Source organism: Sapajus apella, unplaced genomic scaffold (assembly GCF_009761245.1).
Source record: "Sapajus apella isolate SASKATOON/1434 unplaced genomic scaffold, GSC_monkey_1.0 scaffold4, whole genome shotgun sequence".
Classification (NCBI taxonomy): domain Eukaryota; kingdom Metazoa; phylum Chordata; class Mammalia; order Primates; family Cebidae; genus Sapajus; species Sapajus apella.
This window is the reverse complement of record NW_022436944.1, coordinates 13225839-13241665: the sequence shown is the minus strand read 5'-3', so window position 1 is coordinate 13241665 and position 15827 is coordinate 13225839. Positions and strand designations below refer to the sequence as shown.

At 38.3% G+C, this 15827-nt stretch overlaps 1 long non-coding RNA gene across 1 annotated transcript in view; it reads left to right on the top strand.

The window, feature by feature from the left end:
- Positions 1-360, top strand: part of LOC116537933 — a 2338-nt gene extending 1978 nt beyond the window's left edge. Inside the window, exon 2 of the long non-coding RNA XR_004263427.1 lies at positions 141-360. This is a non-coding gene — a long non-coding RNA (uncharacterized LOC116537933). The remainder of the gene's footprint in view (positions 1-140) is intronic.
- The last annotated feature ends 15467 nt before the right edge of the window (positions 361-15827 follow it).

The following is a 15827-nucleotide window of genomic DNA, read 5'->3' as shown; positions in this document are numbered from 1 at the left end:
TACAATATTGAGAAGAATATTTTTCAACTCTTGTCTACCCTTTCTTTTTTAAAAAGTTGAGATGCCTGGTGTAAAATTCTTCTGAACTTTATTTTTCAGGTAATTTCTATAAATAAACTAAAATGTATTATGTTTTGCAGATATTTTTCCTCTCAACTAAAACAACTATTTTAATCAGTATTTAGCAAGAAAATATCTACCTGTTTCATCTTCACTGGTTATTTCAATAAACTTGAAAGAATGACTGTCTAAATGGTAGTTATATCTCATGAGATGTTTAAGCAAAGAGGAAAAATATACAAAAGAAGAATATCATATTTTGCCTGGACCACCAGAATGACAATAAAAATTTATTATGCTGGAAAGTAATGCCATGGTATCCAAACAGGAGCTGCTGAGATGTTGGTCCATACTGAGGGGACCACAGCCCTTGCCTCCATGAATTCAGATGCCATCTTGTCCTGGGACTCCAAACCAAATGACATTGTTTAGGCTGTACCCTAGAACCAGATATGCCTAAGAAGGCAAATTATTTGGAGAGACCTACCAAGGATTCTAATCTACTTTGGTCAGTGTCACTCAGTTTGACATCGACTGTTGCAGGGAGCTAACAGAACTTACTTCAAGATGACTAAGAAAAGTCCAGGGAACTCAAGTATTTGAATTCAGAAAAGCCACTTTATTGTGGCAGCCAAAAACAATGTAGATTTCTTGATGTAGACTTACCCCAAATCCAACAAAATAAGAACTAGGAAACACCAGTTAAAGTATATGAATGGCTTTGATCTAAATAGCAGAAGAAGTAAACTCAGTAAGCATTTGTTATTTTGAAATGCTGAGTCACAGGCTAAAGAAGGGCTTAGTTAAAATCATGGTTTGTGGATCCATAATATTAAAAAGAGATGGTGACATTTGGTATGCATTTTGTGGTTGATGTCAACAAGGTTAATAATATCCTTCTATAAAACAGGACTTGTTTCTTAGAGTTTCAAAAGGACTGAAAGGTCATATGGTTCAGTCTCCTAATTTTAGAGAAAAAAAAAATAAGACCTTTAGAGGCTAAGACTTGAATAAGATCCCACAGTGAGCTAATGACTCAAACTAGGTGCCAGACCAAGGCACTGATTCTCAGTAGTGGTACTTTTCTTCAGAGCGGTATTTCCCAAATTGTGTACCTCAAATTTCTTGGTGCGATTAAACGCGCACACACACACACACACACACACACACACACACACACTTATCTATCTATCTATATCTTTTCTTAGTGATTCACAATGTCACACACACCCTTTATCTATCTACTTATCTATCTATCTATCTATCTATCTATCTATCTATCTATCTATCTATCTATATCTTTTCCTAGTGATTCACAATGTACATTATCTTATTTAAAAATCTGAGTAATCTTTTAGTAAAGATATCTGTTTAACGTTACTAAGCTCAACTCTTCCCAAACTTACTTGATCATGAAGCCATTTTTGCCACTCAATAATTCATTAACATCTCATGAAACTAAATAATGAAATGTCTGCATCAAAACCTCATTTGTATTCATAATTATTCTATTTGGTCCACTGGTTCATTTTTTTTCAACCTGGTTAATTCAAACTAGAAAGATGAGCAGCAAATAAAAATAGATTCTTAAATAAAACCCCAACAGTTTCATTCATTCAACCAACTCATCACAGTAACAGTGAAATCCCAAGGTTACATGTACACAGACCAGCTGCATGGCACAGAGCCAATGGTGATCTCTATATTTTTATACAATTGCAAATCAGTTCAGCATTGCCCCACTTTTTTCAAAGGCAGATGGTCATAACATTAGATGTATATCAACTGATTTAAAGAAAATTGTCCTTGACACTTACAGACTTTTTTGGTACAAAACAGAAAGTGAGTATCCTATACAACAAAGTTATGTCTGTAGATTTTTGTTGTATCAAGAGTACACTTAGCTATAGCGGTAAATCTTTATCTCTAAATAAAATGAAAGGAGATTCAAGTCAATACCTTATAGAGATTTATAAAAGCTTCATTCTATTTTAAAACCTATTCATCAGTTCCTGTGGCATTGTCATTTCACCTTTGCGAAATGAGAATATTAGGCTGTCAAACTGGTATGGAAATTCTTAAGTGTTTATATAATCTTCTGGCTTAAGAGAACAGATCTGGAAAGGCATCATTTGCGTTTGTCAAATGTGGCAGAGCCTTCTCATGCTACTCATCTCATTCCTCATGGCAGAATGATTTATAGTAGAATCATGCATATGTCAACTGACATTGAGGAGTCATCTGAGTTCCCTTGAGATTAGCACATTTCTCCCTCTCCCTCTCTCTCTTTCTCTCTCACGCGTGTGCGCGCGCACAGACACACACACACACACACACACACACACACACACAAATGCTTGGAAGGTACTTGACAGACACTAATGATTAATTTTATGTATCAACTTAACTAGATCGAGGGGTGCCCAGAGAGCTGGCAAAACATTATTTTGGGGTATGTCTGTGAAGGTGTTTCTGGAAGACATTAGCATTTGAATAAGTAAACTGAGTAAAGAAGATCCATCCTCTTTGGATGGATGTGGCAGTCATCATCTAATCCATTAAGAGTCTGGATAGAACAGAAAGGTAGAGAAAGAGCTAATTTTCTCTCTACCCTGCACCCTGTCCCCTGATCTGGGACATCCATCTTCTCTTGCCCTCAGACATCAGTGCTACTGGTTCTTGGGTCTTTGGACTCCAAGATTTATACCAGTGCCTCCTTTCTTGGTTTTCAGGCCTTTCCCTACTCCTCCTGGTTCTCAGTCCTTCAACCTTGAACTGGGAGTTGAACTGTCAGCTCCCCTGGCTCTCAAGCCTTCAGACTTGAAGTACATTACACCCTTGGCTTTCCTCATTCTCCAGCTTGATGATGGCATATCGTGGGACTTCTTAGCCTCCGTAATCTTGTGAGCAGATTTCCATAATGTGTGTGTGTGTGTGTGTGTGTGTGTGTGTGTGTGTGTGTACACATATCCTATTGATTCTGTTCTCTAGAGAATCCTGACTGACTGATACAGACTTTAGTACTGACAACGGTTCTTTAAAAAAAATAGAATTTTAAGGATGACTCTTCTGAATTGATTTTGGGTTTTCCAGGATTAGCTCTCTAATTAGATTTTAAAATGTTAATGTCTTTAATTTCCAGTAGTGAAAAAAGGCACTGACTGTCTATGGCATGATCTGGTTATAGAGATATGCAAAATATCTGCACTGGATATTCCTAATCAACCACTTATACGAAGTAAGGAACTGGGTACTCCATTAACCTTCTCAGATGGAGGCACAAGACCTTATTTTATGTCTGACTGAATTACAACACAAGCTAAACTCACAGCTTCACAGCTTGTCTACTATTATAGTGAGGATATTCATTGGGAATAAATAGGATCCTGTAAGTTGAGATTGGGACATATGGAAAGACACAATAAGGTTGGGGACATTGAGCCCTAAATTTGGGTAAATCTTCTTTGCCAGTGGAAGAGGTCTCTTCATCCCTAGCAAAAGCAGCCTCCCACCAATCCCCAGCGGTATCAGCCTCTCTGCCTCCATCTGAGCGGATTGAGCCTGCCTTGCCTGAGGAAATGGTAATGGCCTCCCATAAGGCAGTTGCCATTCAAGACAGTATCAGTTCTCCTCAGGACCCACCCCTACCCCTTTTTGCTTCTAGACCTATAACTAGACTCAAGTCCCAGCAGACTCATGAGGAGGTACACTACACTCCAAAAGAACTACTTATGTTTTTAATTTATACAAGCAGAAATCAAGGGAACTCACATGGGAATGGATGTTAAGGGTGTAAAATAATGGTAGAAGGAGCATAAAATTGGATGAGGCTGATTTGATTGATATAGGTCTACCAAGCAGAGATTCTGCATTTACTGATACAGCTCAGAGAGTAAGAAAGGGCTCTGTCTGTGTGGTGGTTAGTTGGCTGAAACATGGTTCAAAAGACAGCCTACCTGCCTAATCTCCTTTGCTTTAATGTAGATGAAGGGATTCAAAGGCTTAGAGAAACTGGAATGTCAGAGTGATTTCTCATTTAAGACCTACATTTTACTAAATTTATTTTGAGAAATACATTTATGAGATCCCTATCATCGTTGAAGACATCCGTGATTGTTCTTCTTTGTAGGCCAGACCTTGGAGTGTGAACTACAGTCACTCAATTGGAAAACCTAAATGCAATGGAAGTAATTGAATCTCAAACCAGTACTCAACTGCCAGAGGCAAGGTGACTGCAGTTACCATAAAGGACAACAGCAATCAGAATAAGACTATTCTCAGGGAACTATGAAGATAGCTAGTTAATAATGTGTTCTTAGAAGTGAAATAGAAAGCCTACTAAATTCTTATTTGATTCTGTAGAAGCAGATAGCGAATAAAAGTCTATCTCATACAGACAGTCACAGACCTTCAGTTAACTCCCAGACTTGAGCCACTTTGCAGACCCAGAACTCCTTGAATGAGGAGAGACCGGGTGCCGTCTAAGGAGGAGCTCTGGTACACTACCAAAATTTTATACTGTTAATTTTTCTCTCTGCTTTCCCTAAAGGGACCCATGGCCTCTTAAAAGAGTAACTGTGCATTGAAGAAAAAGAAATAATCAGATCTTTGAATAACTGTTGGACAATGATTCTCAACTAAAGTTGTGAAAGTTTACTTTTGAATGATGTGGGGTTTGGGGTGCTGATTCCTGCACAATTGAAAATCAGCACAAAACTTTTGACTCCCAAAATACTTAACTACGAGTAGACTACTTTAACCAGGAGCCTTACCAATAACATAATCAATTAACACATATTTTGTATGTTATATGTATCATATACTGCATTCTCACAATAAAGCTAGAAAATATGTTATTAAGAAAAATCACAAGGAAGAGAAAATATATTTACTATTCATTTAAGTAGGCTTAAATGGCTCATCATAAAGGCCTTCATCCTCATCATCTTCATGTCAAGTAGGCTGAGCAGGAGGAGGAAGAGGAGCCAGTTGGTATTGCTGACTTAGAGGCAGAGGCAGAAGAGGTGGAAGAGGTAGAAGGGAGGCAGGAGAGGCTGTCATATTCGGTGTAACTTTGAGAAAATACACTGTAATTTCTGACATTTTTCCTTTTTCAACTCTCTAAAAATGTTTCTTTATGGTACCACACCTTCTTTCACTGTTTGCTTTAGGTTCAATGCCCATAAGGGTCCATATCATAAAATAAGTCAAAAAGCAATCTTGAATAATCAGAATGCTACTGCCAGATTGTCTCATGCACATTTGTTTCTTGGCATTACTTCTTCTATGTCTCTTCCTCATCATCTGGCACTGATCAAGTAATCTTTTGTTAATTCCTCTAGTGTGTCTATTCTTGACTGAATTTCTTCAAAATCTGTATTTTGAAACCCTTCTCTGCCCCTCAACTTTTTGCCTTATCCACAATCTCATAAGTTCCTTGATTGGCTCTGTTGTAAATCCTGTAAAGTCATGCACATTTTGACATTTTTCTCCAGCAAGAATTTATTTCAGGCTTAATGGCTTTTGTGTTTTTTTCTGTAACAATGATGGCATCTTTGAGTGATCCTTCCAGGCTTTAATGCTGTTTTCTTTATCATAAGTTATCTTTCATAGTGTTGACAATTCTTTCCATAGAGCAGCATGTGTGATGAACCTTAAAAGTCCTTATGACATTATGATCGAGAGGCTGACTTACAGATGCTGTCTTTGGGGGAAAGTAGACCACTTTGAGACCTTCATTGTTGAACTCATTGGATTTTGGGTGGCCAAGGGCATTGCCTCGTATCAAAAGAACTTTCAGACCTCAAGGACAAATTATCAATGGAACTAAACCAGAGAAAAGAGTTCTTGTTGTCTAGGTCTTCTTGTTGTACAGTGGAAGGCTGGCAGCTGGTGTTTAATTATTCCCTTTAAGGCTTGTGGGTTAGTGGCTTTATAGATAAGGTAGTCTTAATTATAAACTTGATTTCATTTACACAAAACAGTAGCATTAGCCTATTCCTTCTTGCCTTGAATCCTGCTTATCACTTATCTTTCTTACTAATACATGTCCTTTGTGGCTTTTTTTTCTACAATAGGACTTTTTGTCTGCATCTAAAACCTATTCAGGCAGATATCCTTTCTCTTCAGTGATTTTCTTAATGACTCCTGGAAACTTGTCTGCTGCCTCTTGGTTGAAAGAAGCTGCTTCTCCTGTTATCTTGATTTTTTTTTTTTAAAGCCAAACTGCTTTCTAAAATTATCAAACAATCCTTTGCTGGCTTAATTTTTCCAGCTTCAGATCCTTCACCTTTGCTTTTTCTTAAATCATATCAGACTTTATAGGTATGCCTTTCTTGTAGCAATCCTGCACTCACATAAAAACTACATTTTCAGTACAAGATAAAAGTTTATTTTACAAAAAAATGCAAAATTTTTATGCATGCTGAAGTAGCTGCAGCAAGGGCTTTATGAATTCTCTCTCCCTCTCTTTCTTCCTCTCTCTGTCTTTTTACTATGATTCTTACACGGGATTTATTTATCTTGAAATGATGGACAACAGCTGCAGAACTCAGTCTATGGTACATATCAAATAATTAATTTTTTCTTGTAATGCTATAGCTTTTTTCTGTGCCCTAGAAGCACTTGTAGCATCACTAGTGGCAGTTTTTATGGGTCCCATGGTGTTATTCAAGGTTTACAGTATTGCACTAAACACAATAAATAACAAGAGAAAACTGTGAGACATCACTTTTTACTGTGATATGCAATTTACCGGGAAGATGAACTGCTTATGTAGTGAGAATTAGTATCACATGGTGTTTTAATAAGATACAATACTTGAGCTCATCACAACAGCAATAGGAGGTGACTACAAAATTACTACAGTAGTACAGTATATACTATAATTAATTCTATGCAGCTATAATGTAATACTGATCTTTTTATTTATTTACATTTCTCTCAACTGGTAGTGGTGCCATGTACTGTAAGTGTGTGCATTAATTTAACTTTTTGTAACAGATTTGTATATATTTTATGGTAATAAATGATAAAGTATACTAGCATCTACATATGTTTTATGAATTCATCACATACTTAAGTTTTTCTTAATTATTTTTTTTTCTTTTTGAGACGGATTCTTGCTCTGTTGCCCAGGCTGGAGTGTAGTGGCACGATCTTGACTCACTGCAGCCTCCGCCTCGCAGTTTCAAGTGATTTTCCTGCCTCAGCCTCCCAAGTAGCTGGGATTACAGACATGTGCCAGCATGCCCAGGGTTAATTTTTGTATTTTCAGTGCAGACGGGGTTTCACCATGTTGGCCAGGCTGGTCTCAAATTCCTGACCTCATATGACCCACCCACCTCAGGCACTCAAAGTGCTAGGATTAGAAACTTACATACCCAGCCTTTTTCTTAATTTTTCTTTTTATATTTCCAGTCTATGCAGTTCATCTTCAGGTTTTTTTGAATTGTTGCATATCTTCAAAACATTTTTAATGCATTTGTTGAAAAAAAATCCACATATAAGTGGACTTGTGTCATTCAAACTCATATTGTTCAAGGATCAGCTGTATATTGATTCTGGGAGACCCAGAATGTCACTCCAGTCAGAATAGGTAGGGGATTACAGAGGTCAGGTGACCAATGTAGTTTTAGCTTAAATCTGTCTCACAGTGGATTTGGTGGGTCCCAGAACCCATTCTTTGGTTATTTCTTCAAATCCAGACTGCATAATTGGAACAACATACTTAGCAGCTAGAGTTTCCAAATTGGTTATCTTGCCTATTATGGGGAGAAAGGCCAAATGGAAGCCATATAACTGTCTCTACCTAGGAAAATGGTAAAAAAAAAAAATATATATATATATACACACACACACACACACACACACACACACACACACACACACATATATATATATATATATATATATATATATATATATATATATATAGCATTCTTGGAGGATTGCAATGGTTAGTGTCACTATTAAGGACTTGAAAGATGCAGGGGTAGTGATTCCCACAACATCCTCTTATAATCCTCCATTTGACCTGTACTGAAGACAGTTGACAGATCTTGGAGAATTATTGTCAGCTTAACCAAGTGGTGATTCCAATTGCAATTAGTATGCCAGATGTGGTTTCATTGATAGAGCAAAATAACATATCCCCCTTGGTATCTGATATGCAGCTATTCACATGACAAATGACTTTTTCTCTATACCTGTTCATAAAGCTCAAAAGTAGTTTGGTTTCAGCTGGCAAGGTCAGTAACCCACCTTCTCTTTTCTACCTTGGGAGCTTGGGAGCATATCAACTCTCCAGCCATATGTTATAATACAGTTTTCAGGGATCTTGATTGTCTTTCCCTTCCACAAGCTATCACTCTGGTCCACTACACTGACGACATTCTGCTGATTGGACCTAGTGCGTGGGAGGCAGCAACTACTCTAGACTTATTGTTAAGGCATTTGCACATCAGAGGGTAGGAAATAAATCTGACTAAAATTCAGCAGCCTTTACCTCAGCTGAATATCTAGGGGGTCCAGTGGTATGGGCCATGTGAAGATATCTCTTCTAAGATGGATAAGTTGTTGTGCCTGGCCTCATCTACAACAAAAAATAAAGAGGCACGATGCTTAGTGAGCCTACTAGGACTTTGGAGGCAACATATTCCCCATTTTAGTGTGTTACTCTGGTGTATTTACCAAGTGACCTATGAAGCTGCTAGTTTTTAGTGGGATCTTGAACAAAAAGAAGGCTCTGAAAGGTCCAGGCTGCTGTGTAAGCAGCTCTGCCACTTGGGCCATATGCGTCCTTTTCTTTAAGCACCATTGGTGCTTAAAGTGTCTGTGGCAGATAAGGATGCTGTTTGGAGCCTTTGGCAGGCCTCCATAGGTAAATTGCAGTTCAGGCCTTTAGGTTTTTGGAACAGGGCCCTGCCATCATCTGCAGATAACTATTCCGTTTTGAGTAACAGCTCTTTTCCTGTTACTGGGCTTTAACAGAAACTGAATGCTTAACCAGGGGCCATCATGAGTCCAAGAAACCTGACCTACCTTTGATGAACTGGGTGTTAGATGACCCTCTAAGTCATAAAGTTAGGTATGCACAGCAAAACCACATTATCAAATGGAAGGAGTGTATATGTGATTGGGCCCAAGTAGGTCCTGAAGTCACAAGTAAGTTACATGAGGAAGTGATCCAGACAGTCTTGGTCCCCACTCCTGCTTCACTGCCTGCACCTGTGCCCTGCACCTATGATCTTATGGGGATTTCCCTACAATAAGTTAACAGAGGAAGAGAAAACTTGGGCCTAGTTTATAGATGTCTCTGCATGATACACAGGTACTATCTGAAAGTGGATGGCTTCAGCATTACAGCCCCTTTTTGGGACATCCTGAAAGACAGTGGTGAAGGAAAATGTCCCCTATCCCTGTGGGCAGAACTTCTGGCATTGCATCTGGTTGTGTACTTTGCTTGGGAGGAGAAATGACCAGATGTGTGATTATATACTGATTCATGGGCTGTAACCACTGGTTGGCCTGGATGAAACTTGGAAGGAACATAATTGGAAAATTGATGATAACAAAATTGGGGTAATTCATGCCTGTAATTCCACACTTTGGGAGCCTGAGGTGAACAGATCACGAGGTCAGGAGTTCGAAATCAGCCTGGCCAATGTGGTAAAACCCAGTATCTACTAAAAAAACAAAAATTAGACAAGTGTGGTGGTACGTTCCTACAGTTCCAGCTACTTGGGAGACTGAGGCAGGAGAATCGCTTGAACCCAGGAGGCAGAGGTTGCCATGAGCTGAGATCATGCCATTGCACTCCAGCCTGGGTGAAAGAGCAACACTCTGTCTCAAAAAAAAAAAAAAAATGGGGGAAGAGGTATATGAATAGACCTCTCTGAATGGGCAAAGAAAATGTAAAGATGTTTGTCTCTCATATGAATGCTCACTGAAGGGTAACCCCAGCAGATAGGATTTTAACAATCAGGTAGATAGCATGACCCATTCTGTGAATACCAGCCAGCTTCTTTCCTCAGCCACTCCTGTCATCTCCCAATGGGCTCATGAAGAAAGTGGCCATGGTGGTTGGGATTGAAGTTATGCATGGGCTCAGCCACACAGACTTCCACTGACCAAGGTGGACCTGGTTACAGCCACCATTGAGTGCTCAATTTGCCAGCAGCTGAGACTCTAATATGGTACCATGTCTCAGGTGATCAGCCAGCAACATGCTGGCAGGTTGATTACATTGAACTGCTTATATCGTGGAAGGGACAGTATTTTGTCCTTGCTAAAATAAACACTTTGGATACAGTTTTTCCTTCCCTGCACACAATTTTTCTGCAAACACTGCCATCCCCGGACTTACAGAATACATGTTATTCTTCATATCATTGCTTTTGACCAAAGAAGTTACTTCAAAGCCAAAGAAGTGCAGCAATAGCACTTGTGCTCATAGAATTCACTGATCTTGCTGGAGTAACTGGCTTGGTAGAACAGTGGAATGGCCTTTTTGAAGACTCCATGACAGCTAGGTGGCAATACCTTGTAAGGGCTGGGGGAAGGTTCCCCAAAAGTCTAGATACGCTCTGAATCAGTCTCCAATATATGATGCTCTTTCTCCAGTAGCCAAGATTCATGAGTCCAGGAATCAAAGGATGGAAAAGGAAATGGCACCACTCACTATTACCCCTACTGGTCCACTAGCAAACCTTCTGCTTCCTGTTCCCATGACTTATGCTTTGCTGGCCTAAAGGACTTAGTTCTAGAGAAAGGAATGCTCCCACCAGGAGACACATAATTCTATTGAACTAAAAATTAAGACGGCCACCCAGCAACTTTGGGTTCCTCATGCCTCTGAGTCAATAGACCATGAAGGGAGTTACAGTGTTGGCTGGGATGATTACTCTGGGCTACCAAGGAAAAATTGACTACCACTCCACAATGGAGGTAAGGAAGAGTATGTCTGGAATACAGGTAATACCTTAGGGCATCTCGTAATATTACCCTACCCTGTGATTAACATCAATGAAAACTACAGCAACCCAATCCAGAGGGAATCCTTCAAGAATAAAAGTTTGGATCACCCCAGCAGGTAAAGAACCATAACCAGACCAGGTTTTTGCTGAAGGCAAAGAAAATACAGAATGAGTAGAAGGAGGAAGTTATAAATACTGGCCATGACCACAGGACAAGTTATAGAAATAAGGACTGTAATTTTCCCAATTATTTTCTTTTTATTTTGTTATGAATGCATTTGTGTATATATGTGTGTGTGTGTATATATATATATATATGTATATACACACACACACATTTATATGTGTATCTAAAAATATATGTGTATATATGTACATATTTAAGCAAAAATCTTTATTTCCTCTCTTATTCCCCAATTATGTAACATAAGATGCATTGACTTTATATCAGCATTTAAATACTGCAAATTTTACATCATAGTGCTTAAGTTACAGGATGTCAAGAGAAGAGTAAACATGCAAAGACTTTACTACCTCTTCTGGGGAAGGGATTAATGCATTATTAACTATACACAGGATAGTTGTGTTATGTTAGGTAGAATTATAACCTCATTATTGTGTTTATTTTGAGATCAAATATGATTTAAGGAGATTGACAAGGAATAGACTTGTGACAAGGAATGGACTTGTGATGTTTAATTTTATGTGTCAACTTGACTGGGCTAAGGGATGTCCATATAACTAGCAAAGTATGATTTCTAGGCGTATCTGTGAGGATGTCTCCAGAAGACATTAGCATTTAATTCACTGGACTGAATAAAGAAGATCCATCCTCATCAATGTGGGTAGGCATCCTCCAATCATTGCAGGCCTAGATAAAATAAAAAGATGGAGAAAAGGTGAACTGCCTCTTTCCCTGAGCTAGGACATGCATCTTCTCCTACTCTCAGACATCAGAGTTCCTGATTCTCAGACCTTCTTCCACCCTCTCAGTTCTAGGACCTTTACCTCAGACTGGAAGTTACATCACCAGCTACTCTAGAGTCAGGCTTTTGAACTTAGACAGAATTACACTACCGACTTTCCTGTTCTCCAGTCTGCAAATGCCATATCATGGGATTTCTCAGCTGCCACAATCTCATGAGACAAATCCCATAATAAATCTACTCATATATATCTCTATATGTCCTATCTGTTGTTTCCCTAACTAATACACAGGCCTCTGGGCTTAAACTGTATTAGGACATTTTAATGAACTAGTATGTTAAAATTTACAAGTAAATTAGTACATTTAGCAATTTTAGGAGCTTTAAACATCAGCCTAGACCAAATTCTGTGCAAACTTCAGCTATTAGCAATCTGTATTCATTTTGATTCCCCATAGTTTGTTCTTCTTGAGAGAACTGCTAAGTTAAATAGAAAAGCACTTAAACTCATGTAATTATCATAGTCTAATATTGCTAAATTGCACCCCATGGGCCAATTTAAGAGGAAATTACATTTTTATCTCCAATGAATGGACCAATGTTATGGCTTATTTTATAACAACAATTCTTTTGCCTTTGCTTATCTCCGCCCTTGAGTTGATATTTTTAGACTGAGGTGAAAAATATTAATTGCTATAATCTTACCCTTAATATTGCTTTTTTGTGTATTTCCTTACCATATAATTTGTGCTGTGAGAATTAGAGGATAATAAGTTTGTTAATAAGCACTAATTTTCTCTACAGTTTCATAGGAAATGTTCTGAGTTTCAAATAATTTACAGAACTTACAGCAATTGTCTTTGAGGAGTGATTTTCCTCTATCTGCCTTATAGAATAGCTGAGATCAACCTTGATTGACTTTTAAGTCAAGTAAACTAGAGGACAGCCTACCCAGTATCTTAGTTCTTCTAAGACTGCTTGCAATCCAGAAAGTCTGAATGATGAAGGCTGTTAAGATCAGGTAAAAATGAAGTTCTTCAAACTAATTTATTCTTTTGAAACTAATCAGTTAGAATACTTCTCAATAGAAGTATTGAGTTTAACCATGTCTAAATAATGAATACAAGTTTGGTGATATTTTTACTGTTTTCTGCTATAAAAGACAATTATAGAAGTACCAATTTCTATTGAGACAGTGAGATATTATTTGATTCAATAGTCTTGAGATGATGTTCCTACATTTTTAAATACCTGATGTTCTTCCTACTTGTATTCAGTATCCATTTTAAAATTATACCTCCATTTTAAAGCATAATCTTTCCAAGTCAGAGCTATTCTGTTTCACTCTTACTAAGCAGCTAAAATCTACTCTTTTTAACTTACTCTCTGGTTCATGTCCCTCTTCTCTACAATTTCTTAATATTGGATAATGCCAGAACTCATTGTGGAACATTATGAGCTGCTTCTCTGTGTACACTTACTACTTTGGTTATCTCATCGGGGCATCAAATGCTATCAATGGGCTAGTAGCTCCCAAATTTATAGTTTCAGTTGGTCTTCATTCCAAAATTCCAAACTCCTACATCCAAATTCCTAGTCAACAGGTCTACCTGTATTTCTAATAAAAATCTAAAACTTGCCATGTACAAGACTGAATAATACTTTCGAGATGATGTTCCTACATCTTAAAATACCTGATATTCTTCCCACCGGTATTTCATATCCATTTTTAAATTACATCTCCATTTTAAAAAAGACCTCGCTCTGAGATTCCAAACTCTTAGTCAAGAGCTCCACTTATATTTCCATAATAATAAAAATCTAACATTTACCATGTCAAAGGCTGAATTCTTGCAAAAGCTACTTTACCTGAAGCCTTTCTCTTCTCAGTTGGTGTCAGCTTTGTCCTGTCAATTGTTTAAACCGTAAGTCATTCTGGACTCCTCTTTTTCTCACAGCTTATATCCAATCTAACTGGAAATTGAATTGGTTCTATCATCAAAATTGATCCAAATAACAGTATGAACTCAGGTTTATTTTAGTATATATACAGAGAGGTGAATACATAAATAAACATAGCTGCATATATACATGAAGTGGTAAGTGAAACAATACCCCCTCTTCAAATATATTTACATTCTGATCTTGAGAAAATGTGAATGTATTACTTTATGTGACAAAAGGCACTTTGCAGATGTGATTAAGTCAAGAGCCTTGAGATAGGGAGATTAACCTGGATTATCTGGGTGGCTTCAAAGTATTTTTTTTTTTTTTTTTTTTGAGACAAAGTTTCTCTGTCACTCAGGCTGAAGGGCAATGCCACGATCTCAGCTCACTGAACCCTCCCCTCCTGGGTTCAAGTGATTCTCCTGCCTCAGCCTTCTGAGTATCTGAGATTATAGGCACCCGCCACCACACCTGGCTAATTTTTGTGTATTTAGTAGAGACAGGGTTCACCATGTTGACAAAGCTGGTCTTGAACTGCTGATGTCAGGTGATCCGCCCACCTTGGCCTCCCAAAGTGCTGGGATTACAGGCCTGAGCCACCACACCCCTCCCTTCTGCGTAATTTCAATAGTCCTTGCAGGTCTTTGCTCAGTGCCCCTCACCCACCACCTGTAAGTCTTAAATCTACTCTCAACAAACCAATCAGAGTTACTCCTTTAAAATGTAAATAAAATTATGTAACTCTTTTGTTCAAAACCCTGAGCTGGCTCCCTATTTCCCTGAAAGCAAAAACCCAACGTCCTTATGGTGACACACAAGTCCCTAATGATTATTTTGCTCTCGTGGTTGCTCTAACCTCATTTCCCACCACTGCAGACCGCATTCTCTGGGTTCCCACATGCTGGCCTCCTCCCTGTTCCTGGAAAATACAGACACATAGACCTTGGATCTATTTGCTCCCATGGCCTGAAGCACATTTTCAGATATCTTCCTCCCTGGTCCACTCCCTTACCTCCTTTCCTGGACAAAGATTTTTATATTGCGAAGAGACCCAAATCTCTGCAATCCATATCTCCCAACCCTTTGCTAACTTTTCTCCTTCCCAAAGCGCATTTAGTGTTTTCTGTAATTCGGAGTTTTTCCTTTCATTATGATTGTTTGCTGTTTGTTTCTCCTGATTAGAATGTAAATTTCCCTCCATGGATAAAGGAATCTTTGCCTTTTTTTATCCACTGATAATCCCAAGTACCTAGAATAGTATCTGGCACATAGCAAATACATAACAAATTGTTAAATTGAGTTTAAACTGACACATTAAAGTCTCTGGGGCTATGAAACAACCTTCAAGTGGAGTCAGAATACCTAAAAACTTTTATATATTTTTTTTCTTTTTAAGTCCATGTTCATTTAAATATAGCCAACACCTCAGGTTGAGATAGAGTGACCAACAATCGTGGTTCACCCCAAAATGAGGCATTTCCGCGAACTATTTAAGTTCAGTCTTTGCAAGGGATGCCACACCAGCCAGTAGGGCATTTAGACACTAACCCCAAAGAAGGATGGCTCAGGAATCTGCCCCATGGCTCAATACTTTAGGAAAATGCTCCATTTTGCACCCACCATCTCTATAGCCACCAGAGAAAGGGGTAATTAAATGCCAGCTCAGAGGACATAACCAGAAAATTGTACCTCACCCACATCTTGTTTATTTTTAAAAATTAATATATAGCATTTTAAAAACAGGAATTTCACATTAAAGATATTTTCGGCTTCTCTTGAAAAATGGCAAGATCTGGTAACATTGGTCTCAAGTTCTCCCATGCTAAAAATTGTTACCAAATCTTCAGTCTCTGGCCACGTGTGGTGGCTCATGCCTGTAATCCCACCAGCACTTTGGGAGGCTGAGGTGGGCAGATCA